The 21,864-nt window shown below is 41.7% G+C and overlaps 1 protein-coding gene across 3 annotated transcripts in view; it reads right to left on the bottom strand.

The window, feature by feature from the left end:
* The window catches only part of GRAMD2B (GRAM domain containing 2B), a 105,141-nt gene that overhangs the window by 25,904 nt on the left and 57,373 nt on the right, over positions 1-21,864 (bottom strand). The window lies entirely within an intron of this gene.

Genomic DNA, 21,864 nt, shown 5'->3' with positions numbered 1-21,864 from the left:
TGTCGTGTCAAAATCAAAACCAGGTATGTCTGACAAGGTATCCAAGTAATAATCCCTACGAGTGGTTGATACTCTCATTCTGCGTTTCTCTTTTTCTAGGTAGGTTAACATCTGAGGACGTAGGCCCAACCTTCTATTTCTTCAATTCTTTTCAAAGTACATAAAGCACTTACGTACATTAAAAGGACTCAGTCCATAACTGAATTGCATTATGTGATAAAAGGTACATGGAAAGCCTTGAAATATTAAAATGAAAACATTGCTTTGGTTTAAAATAGAAGATTTATTTTAATATCAAGTTTAATTTATGGACTCCAAGAATTTTAGAACTCTTAAGGGCCCTTTGAGCACATCCCTGCCTTTTCCCTCTATCCCCCAAGACACACACATTACTCCTATTCTTCAAAAGCATAAGAAATCCACTCAAGTGAACTTATTTATAAAACAGAAACAGACTCACAGACATAGAAAATAAACTTATGGTTACCAAAGGGGATAGCAGTGGGGGCAGAGGGGTGGGTGGTGGAGATAGATTAGGAGTTTGGGATTAACAGATTCACACTACTGTATATAAAATAAACAACACGCACCTACTGTACAGCACAGGAAACTATGTTCGGTATCTTGTAATAACCCATAATGGAAAAGAATCTGAAAAAGTACACATATATGTGTGTGTATTTATATAAATATATCTCTGAATCACGTTGCTGTACACCTGAATCTAACGCAACATTGTAAATTAACTATACTTCAAGAAAAAAAATGTTAAAAAAAAAAAGTAAATCAGAAAATCTCTTCAAAAAGTTTCCACAGGAGCCTTCATAGAAATGGGATACGGTGAGGACTGAGCTAATAATGGGAGTGTGCTTAGCTTTAATATGGATTGATTAGATTTAACAGTGTTAAGTGGCACAACCTTGTAAAAGTGATATTACAATCTGCATTTATTTCTAATGGGCCTCTGGCTAGACTTTGGGGTTGGCTGGGATCAGAGCCAGTTTGTTCTTAAGTTGAATTCATTCTGATGCTTGACAATCCTCCACCCCACCTTGTCCATTGGAGCCCTACTTCTAAAGGTCAGTGTACCGTCTACTTGGCACCCAACTACCTAACACCTACCTAACACCATCCACAAAAATAAACTCAAAATGGGTTAAAGACCTAAATGGAAGACCAGACACTATAAAACTCTTAGCGCAAAACATAGGAAAAACAGTCTTTGACATAAACCACAGCAAGATCTTTTTTGACCCCCCTCCTAGAGTAATGAAAATAAAAACAAAATAAACAAATGGGACCTAATTAAACTTAAAAGCTTTTGTACAGCAAAAGAAACCATAAACAAGATGAAAAGACAACCCTCAGAATGGGAGAAAATAATTGCAAAGGAAGCAACAGACAAAGGATTAATCTCCAAAATATACAAACAGCTCATGGAGCTCAGTATCAAAAAAACAAACAACCCAATCCAAAAATGGGCAGAAGACCTAAATAGACATCTCTCCCAGGAGGACATACAGATGGCCAAGGGGCACATGAAAGGATTCTCAACATCACTAATTATTAGAGGAATGCATATCAAAACTACAATGAGGGGCTTCCATGGTGGTGCAGTGGTTGAGAATCTGCCTGCCAATGCAGGGGACACGGGTTCGAGCCCTGGTCTGGGAAGATCCCACATGCCGCGGAGCAACTAGGCCCGTGAGCCACAGTTACTGAGCCTGCGCGTCTGGAGCCCGTGCTCTGCAACAAGAGGGGCCGCGATAATGAGAGGCCCGCGCACCATGATGAAGAGTGGCCCCCACTTGCCTCAACTAGAGAAAGCCCTCGCACAGAAACGAAGACCCAACACAGCCATAAATAAATAAACAAACAAACAAACAAAACCTACAATGAGTTATCACCTCACACCAGTCAGAACGGCCATCATCAAAAATCTACAAACAACAAATGCTGGAGAGGGTGTGGAGAAAAGGGAACCCTCTTGCACTGTTGGTGGGAATGTAAACTGATACAGCCACTGTGGAGACCAGTATGGAGGTTCCTTAAAAAACTAAAAATAGAACTACCATATGACACAGCAATGCCACTACTGGGCATATACCCTGAGAAAACCATAACTCAGATGGACACATGTACCCCAATGTTCACTGCAGCACTATTTACAATAGCCAAGACATGGAAAGAACCTAAATGTCCACAGACAGATGAATCGATAAAGAAGATGTGGCACATATATACAATGGAATATTACTCAGCCATAAAAAGGAACGAAATTGGGTCATTTGTAGAGATGTGGATGGACCTAGAGTCTGTCATACAGAGTGAAGTAAGCCAGAAAGAGAAAAACAAATATCGTATATTAACGTGTATATGTGGAATCTAGAAAAATGGTACAGATGAACCTATTTGCAGGGCAGGAATAGAGATGCAGACGTAGAGAATGGACATGTGGACACAGGGTGGGAAGGTGAGGGTGGGCCGAATTGGGAGATTAGGATTGACATATATACACTACCATGCATAAAATAGATAGCTAGTGGGTACATGCTATAAAGCACAGGAAGCTCAGCTCGGTGCTCTGTGATGACCTAGATGGGTGGGATGGGGGGTGGCGGGAGGGAGGGGATATAGGTATGCATGTAGTTGATTCACTTCATTGTACAGCAGAAACTAACACAATATTGTAAAGCAATTATACTCTAATTAAAAAAAAAAAGAAAAAAGAAGCTCTAAAGGAAAAAGCAGGCATGCTTTTACATAAGTTACTGTCCTTGGTAGATTAAGAAGGTTAAAGGAAAATGGATATAACTCTTCTTGAATAAATTTGGCTTTTTAGATTTTGATATTAAAAAAAAAGAGTAGGCTCTAAGGGAAGACTGTCAATATTCTGAGTGGCAAGAAAAGCCACAGTCATTTTGTCTTTGCACTTTAGACGTCGAAATCTTCCTGTGGAACATAGCCACATCTAGATAAATATGAGCTTTTTCTTCTATTAAAATTATTTTCAATGTCTATCAAAATAATTTCTTCTACAGAATGTTTCTGACCCATAGTGGCCTGTAAAGCATGTATTTGAAATAATATTTGGAAAAGTAAATAGGTTTTTCAAAATGAAAAAAAAAAGTTTCCACAAACCAGTCAAGTAAATTGAATACAATAAACCAAAAAAAAAAAAAAAGAAAGAAAAAGAAATCCACTCAAATGAACTTATTTACAAAACAGAAGCAGACTCACAGACAGAAAATAAACTTATGGTTACCAAAGGGGATAGCAGTGGGGGCAGAGGGGTGGGTGGTGGAGATAAATTAGGAGTTTGGGATTAACAGATTCACACTACTATATATAAAATACATAAACAACACGGACCTACCGTATAGCACAGGGAACTATATTCAATATCTTATAATAACCTATAATGGAAAAGAATCTGAAAAAGTACATATATATATATATCTGAATCACTTTGCTGTACACCTGAAACTAATACAACATTGTCAATTAACTATACTTCAAGGGAAAAAAATGGTTAAAAAAAAAGCAAATCAGAAAATCTCTTCAACAAGTTTCCACAAACTAGTCGAGTAAATTGAAATACAATAAACCACAAAAAAAAAAGGCAAAAAGAAATCCACTCGAGTCCCTCTTTAAGTAGGGAGACGAAGTGTGTGTGGAACTTCAATAATCCCCCTCAGCATTCATTCACATATTTATGGAATTCTGTGCTACGCAGGGTCAGATTCAGACTTATAGAGGCGGCATGGTAGCTGTCCTGCATAGCAGCACCCTTGAAGACTCAGAAAGAGCCATGCCCGGCCAGGAGCACTCATAAAAAGGTGCTGTCTCTCTGGATGTAGCCCTACTGACACAGGACTTGGCAGAGAAATGGTGCCCCTTGCTCTGGGCAGAAAGAGCCCAGCACCAAGGAGCAGAGGAAGCAAAGTGGCTGGATTTCAGCCCCTCCTTGCCCCGCCAGGTACTTGTGTGCAGTGCTGGGCACTCAGCCTTCACCAAGTGGGTGGTCCTGATGCAGGGCCCCTAACTTAGCACTGACAAGATTACAGAGCCTGCCTCTAGGTCAACCCACCCACACAATGTCTTTCAATGACAGAGCATTCAGGTATGTGCAGATTAAAATGACTTCTTTCTACAGAGTCTCCACCCTTCTCTTCCCTAGACTGGCTCCTGGTCTCCAGCACTGGTTCTGCCCTGGAAAGCCCTCCCCAGAGGGCACAAGCTCCACAGAGCCTCCCATCCCATCACCTCAGCTCTGCTGCTGCTGGCTCTATAACTCACTAGGCCCCTCATCAATTAATGATCCAACTTCGAGAAGCAGGGAACTTCTGTTTTTTTCCACAGCACTCAGCTCAGCATTTTGCTCAGTGTGGTCATTTATCAGTGTTGACTGATGTGGGATTAATTCTGCAGCATCCAAAACAGAAGTGAAATTCATCAATGGGCCAATTCAACTTTAGGGTTTTGTTTACTCAAAGATGCTACGGAACTCAAGCAAGTTAATTCCCAACACAGGCGAGATGATTCCTGGAGCACCCCTACCATGGAGGTCTTGTTGGCAGCAAACTGAAACTGCTAGGATCTGAAGAGCAGAGGCTCGCCTGTGTTTGAGTGAGGAGGGCATAGGAGAAGAAACAGACCACTTTTGCAAGGCCTCTCAGTAACTTTAAAGTTACTGGCAGTGAAGCTGAACTCTCATTGACAAGGGAGATGAAATAACAGATCTCACTTAAGTCATGAAAATAAATCAGCTTGGGGGCTTCCCTGGTGGCACAGTGGTTAAGAATCCGCCTGCCAATGCAGGGGACAAGGGTTCGAGCCTTGGTCTGGGAAGATTCCACATGCCACGGAGCAACTAAGCCCATGAGCCACAACTACTGAGCCCGCGCGTCACAACTACTGAGCCCGTGAGCCACAACTACTGAGTCCACACGCCTAGAGCCTGTGCTCCGCGACAAGAGAAGCCACCGCAATGAGAAGTCCGTGCACTGCAACGAAGAGTAGCCCCCGCTCGCTGCAGCTAGAGACAGCCCGCGCACAGCAACAAAGACCCAACGCAGCCAAAAATAAATAAATAAAATAAATAAATTTATTTAAAAAAAATGAGTGACAGTTTTAAGGAAGCATAGAAGCAGCAGAAGATGCTGGGAACACAGGATCCACCCTCACTTGGCTTTGGCAGGTTATTTCTTCTCCTATCTCCAACCCAATGTAAGCATCAGTTATGGGCCCTGAAAGCTTCTAAGTAGGAATTTCAGAGCAGTGAGATAGACACACTTATACCAACCAAGCCTGACTTCACCAACTAGGCAACAGCATTTTTATTACCGGCTAGGAAGTGCTGGTTTCAACAAGACACTGCCACACACTGTTGCACCACAATCTATAAATAAAAAACAGGTTGGACGATCCCTATCAACAGTCCAATATTCCTCACTTCCTAGACCTCATTAGTCTGATGATGACTTGATTCAGATTTCACAATTTTTCAGAATTAGAATTCTTACATGGGGTCAACTATCATTCCTCCTGAAAAGTGTCTCTCTGAGTTAGAGTAAGCTCAACACTCCTCTATTCTGTCATATCCATCTCCCAGGCCCTTTGCCTCTTCTGCTGAAGATGTGTTGTACTCGGGCATCATCACATGTAAGTGATAATTAGGTTCTATCTCAGGTGAGTGAGTAAGCTGTATTTCAGGTAAATGCAAACAAGTGCCTCACTGTGGTTCAGTCCAGGAAGCTGTGCTCCTTCCTAGTTACAGTCATAAACCTGTACTTGTGCTTGTCTCCCTTCAAGTTAAATTAGTCTAAGCTTAGGCGTAAAAAAAGGTCACTAAACTCCTTTATGGTAGTACCAGTGAGATAGTTTTACACCCACTATCATTTAAAAAACTCCCTGATGATCATTGCTCAAAACCACAGTCTTGACCAACAAAGGTTAAGAAGTGACTTGTAGATAGGATATGTTTCACCAGAGGATCCCCAGAAGATAAAATCCTGGAAATGGGATGGAAACCCTGTACTGAAAACTAGGCTGCACCTGAACTCGCCAAGATCTGTAGCCTGAAAGATGCTTGTTTTTGGTGTGCTGCCCACTTGGTGGCTCCCTGGCTGGCAGGCAAGGGTGGCGATACTTGGGAAGCTGAGACATGGGCTATAGGGACAGAGGAGGACTCTGGGGGCTGCTGGGCAGCGGCCATAGTAGAAACAGAGACAACACAGTCAGCAAAAGCAGGAAGCAGAATGGGGTGCAGAAAGTGCAGGAGTTGGTGATCGAGACCAGGACCTCTCCAAGACCCCTAAGCCTCTCCAACCGCAAAGTAAACTCAGTCTCCCAACTAGATTTCTCTAAATCAGGAAGAACAGCCTTTCATTTACAATTCTGATATAAGTATATCTTTGGAAACTTTACATTGTGTTTATTGATCTACATATTTATTTCTGAATAGGTACTAGAAGCACAACAACACAATTCAAATGTTACAAACGGAAAAACAAATCTCCCTTCTACCCACTCCTGTTTTATGCTGGCCCTGTTTCTCTCCAGAGGCACCTACTGTTCCCAGCTCCTGTGTGTACTTCCAGGGAGTCTGAATGCATATGAGTGTGTGTATTTTTTAAGCACAAGTGAGAGCATGTTATTCTAGACACCCCCCGCCCCCTTTTTTGAAATTAACTTGGTGCTCTTTCCCTATTAGTACCCATAGAGCTTCCTCATTTTTTTTTTTTTAATAAGGATTTTTTTTTAAATTTTATTTATTTATTTATTTATTTATGGCTGTGTTGGGTCTTCGTTTCTGTGCGAGGGCTTTCTCTAGTTGCGGCGAGCGGGGGCCACTCTTCATCGCGGTGCGCGGGCCTCTCACCATCGCGGCCTCTCTTGTTACGGAGCACAGGCTCCAGACGCGCAGGCTCAGCAATTGTGGCTCACGGGCCTAGTTGCTCCGCGGCATGTGGGATCTTCCCAGACCAGGGCTCAAACCCGTGTCCCCTGCATTGGCAGGCAGATTCTCAACCACTGCACCACCAGGGAAGCCCCCTCATTCTTTTTAATGACTGAATAGAGTTCCACTGTAATGGCTTACATAATTTAACCAGTTCCTTATTGATGGGCATTTAGGTGATTTCAGTCTTATCACAAATACAGACAACACTGCAAAGAATGTCCTTATGTGACATATGTCCTTATGTTTATTATGTGTGATATATCCCTAGGATAACTTCCTGGAAATGGAACTGCTGTGTTAAAATGTACACAAATTAAAGAAAAATTTATAGTTATTGCCAAATTGCCTTTAGTAAAAGGTTTTGTGACCCACACCCATAATATGTAGCAGTGTTTACACATTCTTACTAAAGTGTTACACTTAAAAAGCAATTCAGGGACTCCCCTGGTGGTCCAGTGGTAAAGAATCCACCTTCCAATGCAGGGGACGTGGATTCGATCCCTGGTCGGGGAACTAAGATCCCACATCCTGCGGGGCAACTAAGCCCGCGCGCCACAACTACTGAGCTCGCACACCTCAACTAGAGAGCCCATGCGCTCTGGAGCCTGTGCGCCACAACTAGAGAGAGAAAACCCGCATGCCACAACTAGAGAGAAACCCGAGCAGACCGCGAGCCGTAATGAAAAAGATCCTGTGTGCCGCGACTAAGACACGATGCAGCAAAAAATAAGTAAATAAATAAAAGTAAGGAAAAAATAAATGAAATAAATATTTTTTAAAAACCCAAAAAACAATTCAGAGTGCTTAGCAGAGTACCTAGCACATAGAATAACAATTTTACCAATGATTAGTGTTAAACTTTTTTTTTTTTAAGTGTTAAACTTTTTGATCTCTACAAATCTGAGAGGTAAAAAAAAAAGTCCCATTATAGTTTTGACTTATATTTCTCTCCTGATGAGTAAGGTTGAGTGTATTTTCATATATTTAAGAGTGTTTTTTATTTCCTGTTTTGTAAATTAGCTGTTTGTATGTACATTTTGCCAATTTTTCTAATGGGTTGCTGATCAAAACATTTAGGGAAAACAATTCTTATAACTGCATCACCAATTCTTGGCAATATCCTAGAACTGACTTTTTAAATAAATAAACATTTAGAAAAGTTAAATGGATATTAGGGCCCAGCATAACGTTAAAATAAAATGTTAATGACAAATTAAGTTTCTCTTTTTTCTTGATAGGCTTACTGGCAGATTTTTTTAAAAAAGGAATGCTGAAAACACAGTATTCTTTGGTTTTGTCAAAACCTGTGATGAAAACCCAACAGGCTTCCCAGTCCAGGATGGAGAACAGGAGCACAGATGTTTGCCTCTCCTTTCCAAGGCCTGTTAAGATGAGGATTTATAAAAGAAGTAGTAATCCTGCTTACAATTACGGTGGGAAACCATCAACAGAAGAGTGATTTCCCCAAATTTCTGAAAAATGGAAAGTAGAAAGTAAAGTAAATATTAACTCATGCAGCAAAGCAGAGGAAGCTGTATTTCAGAATTTGGGTATAAGTGGAAGATAAGAGAATACTGATCTGTTTGTCAGAGTCCAATAAGGTGCTACAGGAGGAGGATGTAAGAAGTTGCCAAAAACATTAGACTAAATTAAAGGTGTGTGTGTGAGAAATTTCTGCCCACCTCTCACCTTGCCCACACCCCCATCCTCAAGACACAAATGGCAGACAGTCAGCTACTTAGCTTGTGAGGAAAACATATCAGAAGGGTTGTCAATTAAAAAACTGTAACTTAGCTGCAGAAAATCAGGGTACCTAAGAAGGGGGCTGGAACCCCAGAGTAAATCCCTTCTCTTCCTTCCATTTTGAATAAAGTGGTTCCAAGCTAAGTACCAACTCCCTATTCATATTCTTCCAAAACTACTCTAATCCCTTATTTTTTCCCTCTAGTCCCTCATTCTTAAATATGAAATGACAGCAAAGGATTGCCAGACCCTTGAAGAAAATCTGAAGTCTTAAGGAAAAGACCAAGATAAACTAACATGAAAGTAAAACCCTTAGAAAACTGACTTCAGAAAACAGAAGAAAACAAACAAGCAAACAAGAAAAACAAAACCCCAAAACCTTCTAATTAATATCTTCAGAGAGAAGATAGAACTCCTAAAACAGATCACAATATTATGGAAAAGGAAACCTTCCTTGACGCATCAGTTCTCTCAGAGTCCAAATCCCTAATAGCCTACAAGGCACTTCATGACCTGCCCTGCCTGCCCCTCCTCATCTCTCTGACCCCCTTTTCTCACTCCACGCTCCCACAAGAAAATCTGTGCACTGGCTATTCCCTCTGCCTGGAATGCTGTTGCCCCCATAAAGCCATGTGGCTCTCTCCCTCTTTTCCTTCAAGTCTTTACTCAAATATTACCTTCTCAACGAGACCTATTTATTTAATCAAAGGGTTGGAAAATAGCATCAAGATACAGAAATTCAAAACAGAGAAAAAGTAAGAGGGAAACACAAGACATGTTTAAGCCAGGCACTTTTATATCAAATGAGTAGGAATTCTAAACAGGAAAAAAAGGAGAAGTTATTATTAAAGAAAAAATAGGAGTGGTAAAAAGGTGAAAGAAGGGCAGAGGTTACTCATTTCTTATTCTCAAAAGTTGGGAGTCAAATTAATTTAACAAGAGATTTAGGTCAACATGTTATTTAAAGAGGCAAATGTATGAAAATAGGAAGGAGGAAGAGTGATATGCCTATTTAAAATAGGGAGAAGGAAGAGAGGGAAGCAGGGTGTTAGTATAAGTGAGTTGACTCTTGTGTTCCATTAAAACAGGAAGTTGAGACAGAAAGTTTAGAATTAGTAAGCAAGAAAGAGCAGGATGCACACATTTTTACAGATAATGAAGTACCACTAACACTAAAATCAGGCAGAGTTAAAAGCTATTGTGGGGGGGGGGCAGATGAAAAACCTAGCATTTTGGTTTTTTCTGGAGTAAGGTAGCAGAAAGAAGCAAATTAAATTGTTGTGAAGTTTGATTCCTAATGAGAAAGGGCTGCTTTTAGACTTCATTTGGTTGGCAGTAGGGATTAATTGAAGATTTTTAGACAGAAGGAATGAAATGATGGGGATGAGATATTATTCAGTGTCCCCCTCTTCCTGTATCTATATCACGAGAGGCCTGATGAGATACGTGCTCCTGGAAGGCTACACTCGCATCAGTGTATAAGAATGGGGATGGGCTGGGGTGGAGACTAGAGACAGAAAATGCAGAGGCAGATGTGGGGAGGAGTTTGAAGGCAAGAAGCAGACACTGCACTGGAGAGATAATCCAGAGATAACACCAGAATTGGTGGGAGAGCGAGCATTGGAGAGGAACATCCAAGATAACCCAAAGGTTATCTGGGGAATGGAGATTAGCACCACCGTGAATAGTTACAGGGAACACAAGAGAAAATGTAGTTTGGTGGGAGGGACTTTGCAAATCTAGTTTGAGATATAATAGACACATAATGTTAGCAGGTAAAAAACTGTATTTGAAAACCAAAAGAGCCCAAAGAACAACAACAAAAAGATACTGTCCTTGCAGAGGAAGGGTTCTGCCAGTTGGAAACGATTTCTGTTGAGTCCCAAGCATATTGCCATAGCAGAGAGCGGTACCTAAATCTCAGCTGCAATACCAGGGCTGGAGGAATGGCTTAGCACAGCCACCAGTGGCCCCAACATGCCCCTTTAACTGGTCCCATGAACAATCATGTGATTCATTTCTACCTTCTTTATATCTACTCCCAATTCTGTTTTCCTAAATCATTGCTTTTCTTTCAAAGCCTAAGGCAACTCACGTAACTCCGAAGAGTATTCAAATATCAGGATTCTGATTCTGAAGGGACAGAAACCCAACTCAAACTGGTTTATGTTTTTTTTTCTTTTCTTTTTTTTTTTTAATAAAAACCACCCACGAGGGCTTCTGTCACTGCTTTAAGATGAAGTCAACAGTAGAGAACAGCTGCAGCTGCAGACGTGTCCCCTCAACATCGGGAACATTCAGCAGTGGTCTCCAGGGTCTCCCTCTCCAAGTCTTCTGGGACAATCAATGCCCCATTCATCCTCTTAAGACACTGCCTCCATTATGTCATGCCCCTGCTCCAGAACCAACAATGGCTTTCTATTGAGCATCACAGTGAGGTATCTGGTTATGAGTCAAGACCCTACAGAGTTTTGCAGTCTCCCTCTACTTTCTAAAAAGAGTTCTCCATTCCAGCCGTGTTGGTCTTCTCACCATAGCCTCGCTTACATCGTGTTTCATCCTCCCTCTGTGCGTGGCTCTTGGCTCCTCTAGCCTGGACTATCCTCTCTGTGCCTTCTTAACTACCCACAGCTATCCATTGTTCCATGCCCAGGACATGTCCAGTTATACACCCTCTTGATACCAGCACCCGTCTCTTTACTTCCAATGTCTGGATGTAAGAAATTATGCAATTAATACTTGTTGACTGGACAACTTTGAGTATATATGGGGTTCGGAACAATAATCAGCATTTGAGAAAGGGCTTGGGCTAAAATTTTATCTCAAGACCTATGTAGTAAACTCCTTCCCAAGTGTGATTTACAAGTCCTATTGGAAGAGGGCCATGCTGAAGGTAGAAGAGGGGGGAAAGGTCGTCTTTCCACTTTCCCTTTCACTGAATCAGCATTGTGTGCATACTTATCTTTCAAACTGACCATTAGTTAGGTGAGTAATAATTTGAAACTATATGGAAACTTGAATAGACTGTCTTCATTGCTGGAAGAAACAACAGTCGTAAGCAAAATCATAATCAAACTAAATAACTTCTCAGTAGTGGTATTTTGAGGCCAAGCACAATTGGAAAACAACAAAGGAAAATGACAAGAAAATGCATCAAGGAGACAGCAATTGACTTTTCCAATTTCCAGGAAAGGTAGATTGATGCTGCTGATAGTTTCGTGTTGTTATTTACACCCTCAGCATGTAAATAGGATTTTGTATAATGCATTGCTCAGTGCGAACAAAGTTTCTAAAAGTAGATATCTCCTTCAAGCTAGTAATTTTCTCAGGGGCAAGGCCTTTAAATATTTTTTGTATTTCTATCTCTACACATTTTTTGAAGGTGTTCTTCCACCGGCAACTGCTGAACGTCAGAATAAGCCGCCTTTCATATACCTAAGATATGTTAGAGGAGATCTATTTAATTAAGGCTTTTGGCCAAAAGGAAGTGTTTGGGAAAGACCTAGATTTTAAAAGTGTAATGAGGGACTTCTCTGGTGGTCCAGTGGGTAAGACTCTGCACTCCCGATGTAGGGGGCCTGGGTTCAATCCCTGATTGGGGAACTAGATCCCACATGCATGCCGCAACTAAGACGCCCACATGCCACAACTAAGACCTGGTGCAGCCTAAATAAATAAATAAATATTTTAAAAATAATAAAAATAAAAAAAGTGTAATGAGAAACTTACCAAAACAGAAAGATAAGAGTGCAAAAGGCTGGGGCATGAAATCCAGGAAAAAGGTTTTTTAAGAGGAGGTACAATATTAACAGATGGTCAGCTATTATGGCAAATATTCAAAATATCATAAACATCAAATAAGACTGAAAGGTACCTCAGGTACTGTAGATTAAGCGCACACATAAAAAGCAAAACCCACTGTCAAAACAACCCCATTAAAACCCAGAATAAAAAAAATGTTAGGGGCTTCCCTGGTGGCGCAGTGGTTGAGAATCCGCCTGCCGATGCAGGGGATATGGGTTCGAGCCCTGGTCCGGGAAGATCCCACATGCTGCGGGGCAACTAAGCCTGTGCACCACAACTACCGAGCCTGCGCTCTAGAGCCCGCGAGCCACAACTACTGAGTCCGTGGGCCACAACTACTGAAGCCCATGCACCTAGAGCCTGTGCTCCACAACAAGAGAAGCCACCGCAATGAGAAGCCCATGCGCCACAACTAGAGAAAGCCTGTGTGCAGCAACGAAGACCCAACGCAGCCAAAAATAAATAAATAAAGTAAATAATTAAAAAAAAATGTTAGGACCTCTAATTTTGGGCTTTTCAGAAGTAAGTGGAATCCATCACAGAAATGATCAATTTGGAACCCCATTTTAAAGGAACAGAGGATCAAGAATAGCACAAAATTGGGAGGATGAGGATTTCAGGCAAAAGTCATAAAAACTTTACAGTATGCAAAGAAGGAGAAAAAAAAGAACAAGTAACTTGTATATCAGGAATGCCAATAAGAAAGTATTTGTAGTATAAGAGCCTGGGAGGTGAGAAGGACTACAAGGACCTGAGTGTCTGAGGTGCTGTCCTTACAGATGGAGGGATGAGGGTGCAGCTGAGCAGAGAAGCTCTGAGTTTGTAAGAGATTAACAGAGCCCTGCCATGGTCTCCTGAAATGAGGCTCAGCTTTATGAAAATGCTACTCCTGAGAAAATTGTTGTGTATTTTCTTTTTTTCTTTATAAATTTATTTATTTACATTTTTAAATTTTTGGCTGCATTGGGTTGTCTTTGCTGCACGCAGGCTTTCTCTAGTTGTGGCGAGCGGGGGCTACTCTTTGTTGCGGTGCATGGGCTTCTCACTGCGGTGGCTTCTCTTGTTGCGGAGCACAGGCTATAGGCGCGTGGACTTCAGCAGTTGTGGCACAAAGGCTTCAGTAGCTGTGGCTCGCGGGCTCTAGAGCACAGGCTCAGTAGTTGTGGCGCACGGGCTTAGTTGCTCCGCGGCATGTGGGATCTTCCCAGACCAGGGCTCGAACCCATATCCCCTGCATTGGCAGGCGGATTCTTAACCACTCCGCCACCAGAGAAGTCCGTTGTGTATTTTCTGATAGGGGGGTACTGGAAGAGAGTCATGTCATGGGGACCCAACTTAGAGGTACTCTTCCAGGAAAAAGAAGGAATGAGGACCCTTTTCCTTTTCCTTTTCCAGCAAAAGGAAAAGGGAGGAGGGAGAGACACCCCAAAGGGAGACAGTCCTAGTAAACTTCATGGACAGAACAGTCCTTTAGCTTCATAGAAATTCCTCTTGAGTTAGACTTCCTTTCTCTTGTTACCATACCTACGATAATAACTTTTACTTGGAGAGAGAGACAGAATGTATCATGCCAGAAATACGTGTATTTAGCCAGAAGGGAATATTTTACCTATTAATAGCACAGTAATGTTTAAGGTTAAAGAAAACAATAAAAATACCCAAGGCCATCAGAAGCCGACTTGGGAAGAAAGAAATGTTTGCTTCTGTTTTGAGGAGCCCTGGTCCCCGTGGAGACGAGTTGCGCTACTTTGGCCCTTAGCTGTTGCAGGAGGCCTTTGGACTTGAAGCACTGTAGATAATGAGCTGTCTCCCACCACCCTGGCTGCCATCTGTGATGACTTAAGTGCTTTCTTTCCTCTATACCCTTCATTTCCTGGAACTCTGTCTTTGTGTTCCATGTGGGGGGAAAAAAAAGATCAAATGCCAGACAGCCGAAAGACCGAGGTACGCAGGCACTGCAACAGAGTTAAAAGTTTCCACAAGAGTCCAGAATAGCACCAGGGAGCCATCCAGAAACCTGTGTCTCCTTTGTTTTCCCCACACAAACTTGGCAGTACCACTTCCTGACTCTCCTGTACTCTGATCTCACGGCTCAGAATTGCATGTGTATGAGGACAGCTCAGGACGTGCTGTGTAGGAATTTCCCAGAGGTCAGCTTCACACCTTATGCCACATCATCCCCAGTGATCAAAATGCACATGGAATCTCATGGATGTTATTAGCACACGTGAAAATTCTCTTTGCTTGAACGCTAAGAGTAATATTATTGAAACTCAGGATTTCCTTTCTAATGAAAAATTAATGGGACTCAATTTCTAAAGAAGAGAGACACTATCACTTTTTTAAAATGGGATAACTTTACGTTAGAGAAAACAATTTTCTGTAAAAGGCTTTGGTTTAACCAAAACACTTCCAAACTAGATACACTTAAGGAAAGAACAGTTCATGCTACCCTATGGCAGAAAATAAGAGTACATTTTTAGTTATTTCAATATGGAATTAATTCCATAATTATATAATATATCATATATGATATCAATAATATATATCAGAATATTATTTATATCATAAAATATCATAAAAATCATACATGATATCATTATATATAATTGATATTATATATATCAAAATATGGAATAATTGTAGAACTAAGAACTCTATTGAAAAGAAATGTTTATCCTAGTATGTTAATGACAGCTAACTTTCACAGGATAGAAGAATTATAATTAATGTAATTTATACATGATAATTGGTACCTCTTTCAAGGAAATAAGCAGTAAGTCTAATAAATCTTACATCTGATATCCTTATTTCCTGTCCTTTATTTCTCCCACTACAAATATGCATTTTCTCTACCTGTGCTAAAATATATATATATATATATATATATATATATATATATATATATATATCTTTGGAAAACATCTATTCTTGGCCCCTTCCCTCTTCCTTGCCACTCCTTCCTACTGGATTTTCTAGATGACTTTACACTTGCATTGCTGTTCTCAAAGAGCATTCACACCCATACCACGATACCATACTAGCCCTCATGCCAACCTTATGAGGCAGGTATGTAAGACAGGTGTTATCCATACTTCATAAATAAGGAAACTAAGATGAGAGCTTTGAGCGACCAAAGAATAATAAGCTAACTGCTCTCATACTTTGACTATCTGTCTCCTACCAAACCTAGTCAGACACCAAGACCTGGGGACTTCTACCTCATTAACATTTTTCCAGTTATGCCCCCTCCTGCTCTTTCGCAGTTCTGTTGCGTTAGTTACCGTCCTCAATGTCTCCTGCCTGGACCCCTAAACCTCCCCACCTCATTTGAATGATATGCAACACCTCCTCTGTCCATCTCACACCTCCTTCCATCTATATGGAAGATCACTTTGCCCTGTGATCTTTGAAAAGCCCAAATATGATATGATATTCACATCATCTCCCCAACCCCACCCCATTTAAAACCCTTTTGGTTCTCCATTACATACAGGATAAAGCTGAAGTTGGTGCTCTCTGCAATCTGGAACCTCCTCACTGGCATTTAACCTCTTGCCATGTTTTGCCCAGCCCTGTGCTTGGGCTGCCCGAGCCCCCTCTTGTGGCCTTGGCAAGCACTGGTCATCTTCCAGGATTTAGCTCTGGCTGGGGCCTTCTCCTATAGGAAGCCTTCTCCAACCATCTTTGTGCCCTGAGGACTGACCCTCCTTTATCTAATGTTTCTCCCCAGTACCCTCAAAGGTATGACTGCCATGGAAACTGTATGCTTTAATATGGGGTTTGTTTAAGAATTATGAATGGGCTACTATTTGCTCATCTTTACTCTCCTTAGAGCATAAGCCCCAGAGGGCAGGGTCCAGATCTTATCTCTGTATGGGGTGTCGGGGGGAGGAGGAGGTGCTCTACTCACTTCCCTTAAGTATTTCATGTTCCTTCTACCAGAACCAGAGGCCAGGCATTCCGATTTCTAGCCCAGAGTCCTTTTTGACTACACCAGACCTTATAAATAGCAACAGGAAGGGATGTACTTCACTGTGAATTCCTGGACTCAGGAAGACTGGCATGGGAAAGGCCAGAGAAGTTTTCTGCTGGGGGTTGGGTCATGTTTTGGCAAACTTAAACTAGTCAGGGGCAGTTTCAGTGAGGCAAATGGCCTGCCCTTCCAATCCTGCCAGACAAAGATCTGACAAACTGATCCTGCAAATGTTGGGGGCAAAGAAGAAACACTTCCAATGAGGAAGCATCACCATTTCACTCACTAAACGGGGTGAAAGGTAATGGAGTCTGCCTTAGGAAGGCCAAATGAGCTGTCATTATCGCTGGGAGGGGCCATTGCACCTTAGCTGGCTTTACTATAGGAGTTTAAAGGGCAACGCTTGGTTATTGCAGATTCCAAGAAACAGGAAGAAAACAGGATTGCTTTTCTTCATTTTATGCCTCTGAACTGGATAAGCCTCCGGGAGAAGAATCAATTCCATGACCTGTGGCTTTCTAAGAGTAGCCCAATGCACGGTTTCTGGGAGTGGCGTCTTCATCAGGGATATTTATCATATTTCAGTGTCTTAGTAAGAGCCTGGCTTTCTCTCCTCCATACCAGGTCCTCGCTCTCACAGCATGTGTTACAGAGCTGCACTGCACAGAGCTGCTCTCTGTCACATCAAACTTGAGTTTAGAAAACACATTTTTTTTTCATTAAAAAAACTGGGGTTAAAGGAGCTTAGAAAAATGTATGCATTTTCTATTTGACCAATGAAGCTAGGTGGCTTTGACAAGAGGAATAGTGGCAATGTCTGACGATCAGGCATATATTTCATCAGAAAAACTCAGACTGTCTACGCCTTGTGATTAATACTTAATTCACATCATAGCTGAGTAATCAAAGGTACCCACTTACTTTCATAAATGATTACAAAAATTTCCAACCACCTACTATGAAAATGTTATGATATAGAGTAGGCAGAAGAATGATTATCTACTCATGGCCCATCCTGTTTCACATGTATCTCTGCACACTCCTCCCACCCCATATTTACTTTAAAACAAATCCCATTACCTTCACATCTGTAATTACTGCAATATGTAGCTCTAAAAGATGAGGACTTTTTAAAAAAAGATAAGCACAATACCAGTAACAAACTCAAAAAGGATTAGCAATTATAATTAACTAAAAAACATGTGAAATCTAGCTGTTCTTTGCGGAAGGTTTTAGCATTACAAATTATTATTGAAGAATAGCGGGGCAATTCTAAGAGATGCCAACTTGGTATACTGATTTTGAGCTATAGGCACTTGGAGAACAGCAAATGCAGGGAGAGGCTTTCTCTGAATGTCCCATATCTGCCTAAAGACAGATCCTCCTGAAGGAACTCAGTTGTCATAAATCCCCTCCCCAAGTTTCATCAACCAGGGAGGGCTGACTCTTATCACAGAGAGGAGACTAGGACCTCAAACCATATCTAGACACAAACTGTCAAAACTATCGTACTCCCCTTTATTCTATGTGCCCTTCATCTTTCCTAAAAATCATTTACTCTCCCCTGAGAGGCCTATATCTTCTCTCCTCTTTCTTTATTAAGATGGTATTTAATCCTAAATTTTATAGCCACCTGGAGTTACGCATTTCCCCCCGAGGAATCTCCCATGTATACATGAGATACACATGTTAATAAACTTGTTTGCTTTTCTCTTGTTAATCTGTCTTGTATTAATTACAGGGGTCTCAGCTAAGAACTCAGAAGGGTAGAGGGGAAATCATTTTTCCTGCTGTTCAGTATTTAGGACTGCAGTGGACTAAATCATCTCCGAAACTGAATATTTGAGCATCCAATATGGGATTTGGGAGAGTTCACACTCCCTGTGAGTCCACATGGCTGTCGCCAGCTTGGCAATAGAAGGTACCCACCTTGGTATCTCCACTTGCTGGGGGTGCCTTTTCTCTTGGGAGCCTAGCTGCCCTGGCTACTCTGGGGAGAGGCAGAAACAGACATGACACACCATAATCTCGATACCTGGGCCAGATGAGGTTTTCTTGGGGGTGAAAGAAAACAGATTCGTAATTACATGGGTCAACATGAAGCTAGTTGTAATTATGAGCAGAGCATATCCAACTGGATGAGCTACCGTAACTCTAGGTGGGATGATGGAGGCACACCTGTATCCTGCCTGCGACTCATGCAGCAATGCTCCTCTGCAACCTCCCCTGGCTCACATCCAAAGGACAGTCTTGAGAGAAACCTGAGCAGAGCAGACACAGGTGGTGATGTGATAGGGAAACTGCCCATTTCCTCTGGCCCATCAATACTAGGTGTCAGCGAAGCCTCAGGCTGTGCCCGCACCTGAGACTGTCTGGGCTTTCCCACAGACATGCTCGTTTGCCTTTGAGAATTTTCAGCGTTAGGTCACATCTCCTGAGCAAAGAAGAGTGTCAATTCTGTACCCATCTAAAAAGCAAGCAGTATGTGGGTTTGAAACAAAATCTGGAGTTCTAGGTGCAAAGATCAGTGCTCTCAAAAGTATTAGACTCTCAGAATTTGTCAATCATAAATATACACCACAAATGGTACCTGCCTCCCTATCTTTACAAGAGGTTCTTGCCAATTCTTAGAACAAAAACCTATAGCATTTTGTTCAGGAAAAACAGCTCTTATGGAACAATGATTCCTACCCTCTCCTTGAATGGCTTCAGGTACCAAACAAGCAGGTTACCTTAGAAAAGACACTGAGGAAACATCTTTTCAAAGCTGGAAAGACAGTTTGTCTTTAAAGCAGCTATCTGCGTAGTATGGTTTGCTCAATAGTGCGAGATCACGGGGAGGGTCCTCCCTTTTGTAGTGTCCCTGAATCCCCTTACAACCACCCCGCGTGCCCCATATAAGCCAGGATTGAGGAGGCGGAAGATGTTGGAAGGCATCTCTAGCTTTTACTTTTATGCATGTAACCACACCGATACATGCAGTAACTAATGGCATCTTTCCATCACAGCCGAGGGAAAGCCGGTTTTACGGAAGGGAGACAGCAAGGTTACTGTGCGGGAAAGTCAGCACTGTGTCAATACCACCACTAGGACAGCAGTAGGTGACTGGGTAAAGGATGTCTTTGGAGACTGAAGGGAAGAGAAATGTGAAAGAGGATGTGGGAGGACTCTGTGCCCTCAAGGTTTTGCCTGGACCCTGTTTTCTTTTAACTGACAGCACCCTGGCTCAGGACACAAATACACAGGCTGAAACAACACGTACCAAAACCAGGACTGAGAATACAAATCAGGCTGAAGAACTTTTCTCACCTCTAGGACGTGTCATTTTAGGCGTACAGTTTGAGCCATACAGTTTCTGGTAAGATCAGTCTGTGAACTCCACAAATGAGTGGTTCTCAAAGTGGGACCTAAGGACCTTCTATTTCAGAACCACCTGGGGTTGGGGGAGGTGCCTTGTAAAAATGCACATTATTAGCCCAACTTCAGACCACTTTAAGTCTTATACCCATTACAATCTTGGAACCACTGAACCGGGTGTCAACCACGCCAAGATTATTGAGCCAAGTGGAAAGCAAGTCAATTAACTTTTGTTTCTTTCACCCAGCAGTTGTATGATGAGGACTGGGAGAGTGTGGTAAGTTTATCAGCACAAACCAGTACTTCTGGAAAAATACTCCCCCTTAATGACGAATATGCAATGCTACTTCAGGAATGAGGTTTCTATATTAGTTAAATGCACTATCCAAAATCAAAATACAAACCATGTTAAGTTTTATTTGGGAGACACAATTACTGGTGGGTTTTCTCCTTTTTTTTTTTTTATTGGGAGTAAAATTGCTTTACAATGTTGTTAGTTTCTGCTGCACAATGAAGTGAATCAGCTATATGCATACCTATATCCCCTCCCTCTTCGACCTCCCTCCCCTCCTTCCACACCCCCCCCCCCACAATCTAGGTCATCACAGAGCACCGAGCTGAGCTCCCTGTGCTATACAGCAGGTTCCCACTAGCTATCTATTGGAGCTCAATATCAAAAAAACAAACGACTCAATTAAAAAATGTGCAGAAGACCTAAATAGATATTTCACCAAAGAAGGCATACAGATGGCCAAGAGTCACACGAAAAGATGCTCAACATCGCTAATTATTAGAGAAATGCAAATCAAAACTACAATGAGGTATTGGGCTTCCCTGGTGGCGCAGTGGTTGAGAATCTGCCTGCCAGTGCAGGGGACACGGGTTCGAGCCCTGGTCTGGGAAGATCCCACATGCCACGGAACGACTGGGCCCGTGAGCCACAATTGCTGAGCCTGCGCGTCTGGAGGCTGTGCTCCGCAACAAGAGAGGCCGCGATAGTGAGAGGCCCGCGCACCGCGATGAAGAGTGGCCCCCACTTGCCGCAACTAGAGAAAGCCCTCGCACAGAAACGAAGACCCAACACAGCCATAAATAAATAAATAATTAATTAATTAAAAAAACAAAAACAAAAACATTCACTTCTTTTAAAAAAAAAAACTACAATGAGGTATCACCTCACACCAGTCAGAATGGCCATCATCAAAAATCTACAAACAACAAATGCTGGAGAGGGTGTGGAGAAAAGGGAACCCTCTTGCACTGTTTGGTGGGAACGTAAATTGATACAGCCACTATGGAGAACAGTATAGAGGTTCCTTAAAAAACTAAAAATAGAACTACCATACGACCCAGCAATCCCACTACTGGGCATATACCCTGATAAACCAAAATTCAAAAGGACACATGTACCCCAATGTTCACTGCAGCTCTATTTACAATAGCCAGGACATGGAAGCAACCTAAATGTCCATCGACAGATGAATGGATAAAGAAGATGTGGTACATGTTTTTTTGCTTTGATCTATGGTTTTCAAGGTTACTACAGTGAGCTTCTTATAATCATAGATGTTAATTTGTTTAAAAGTTCTTTTAAAAAGAGAAAAAGGAAAAGGGATGACATCAGATTCTGAGACACTAATTACACACAATATCTTAAACTAGAGTAGATTTCAAGTAAACGTTTAGTGGGGATTTTTAAGCAGGGAGCATACAAGAAAACCTAGAAGACATAACACATACATTTGAATACACCTTGGAAATGCATCTTAAATAGGTTTTTGAACGAGCTTGTTTCAAAATTATGACTGATGTAAATATTCAGGTAAAGAAAGCTGTTGAACATGAGATCAGGAGTTAATGGGTTACTACTCTAAATTTAAATCCTATAGCTTGACAATACATCATGACAAGCTATGAGTCTACTATCATTCAGATTTAGGTTGGATATTCTTACAGGCTTATTCTTTCAGAGGAACTTTAGAATCATTCTGTAATGTTTTCTTAAGAGAGTCATTGAGAT

The sequence above is a fragment of the Balaenoptera musculus genome, chromosome 3, assembly GCF_009873245.2.
Source record: "Balaenoptera musculus isolate JJ_BM4_2016_0621 chromosome 3, mBalMus1.pri.v3, whole genome shotgun sequence".
In the NCBI taxonomy this organism is placed as follows: domain Eukaryota; kingdom Metazoa; phylum Chordata; class Mammalia; order Artiodactyla; family Balaenopteridae; genus Balaenoptera; species Balaenoptera musculus.
Note: the sequence above shows the minus strand (reverse complement) of the source record. Positions and strands in the feature narration are given on the sequence as shown.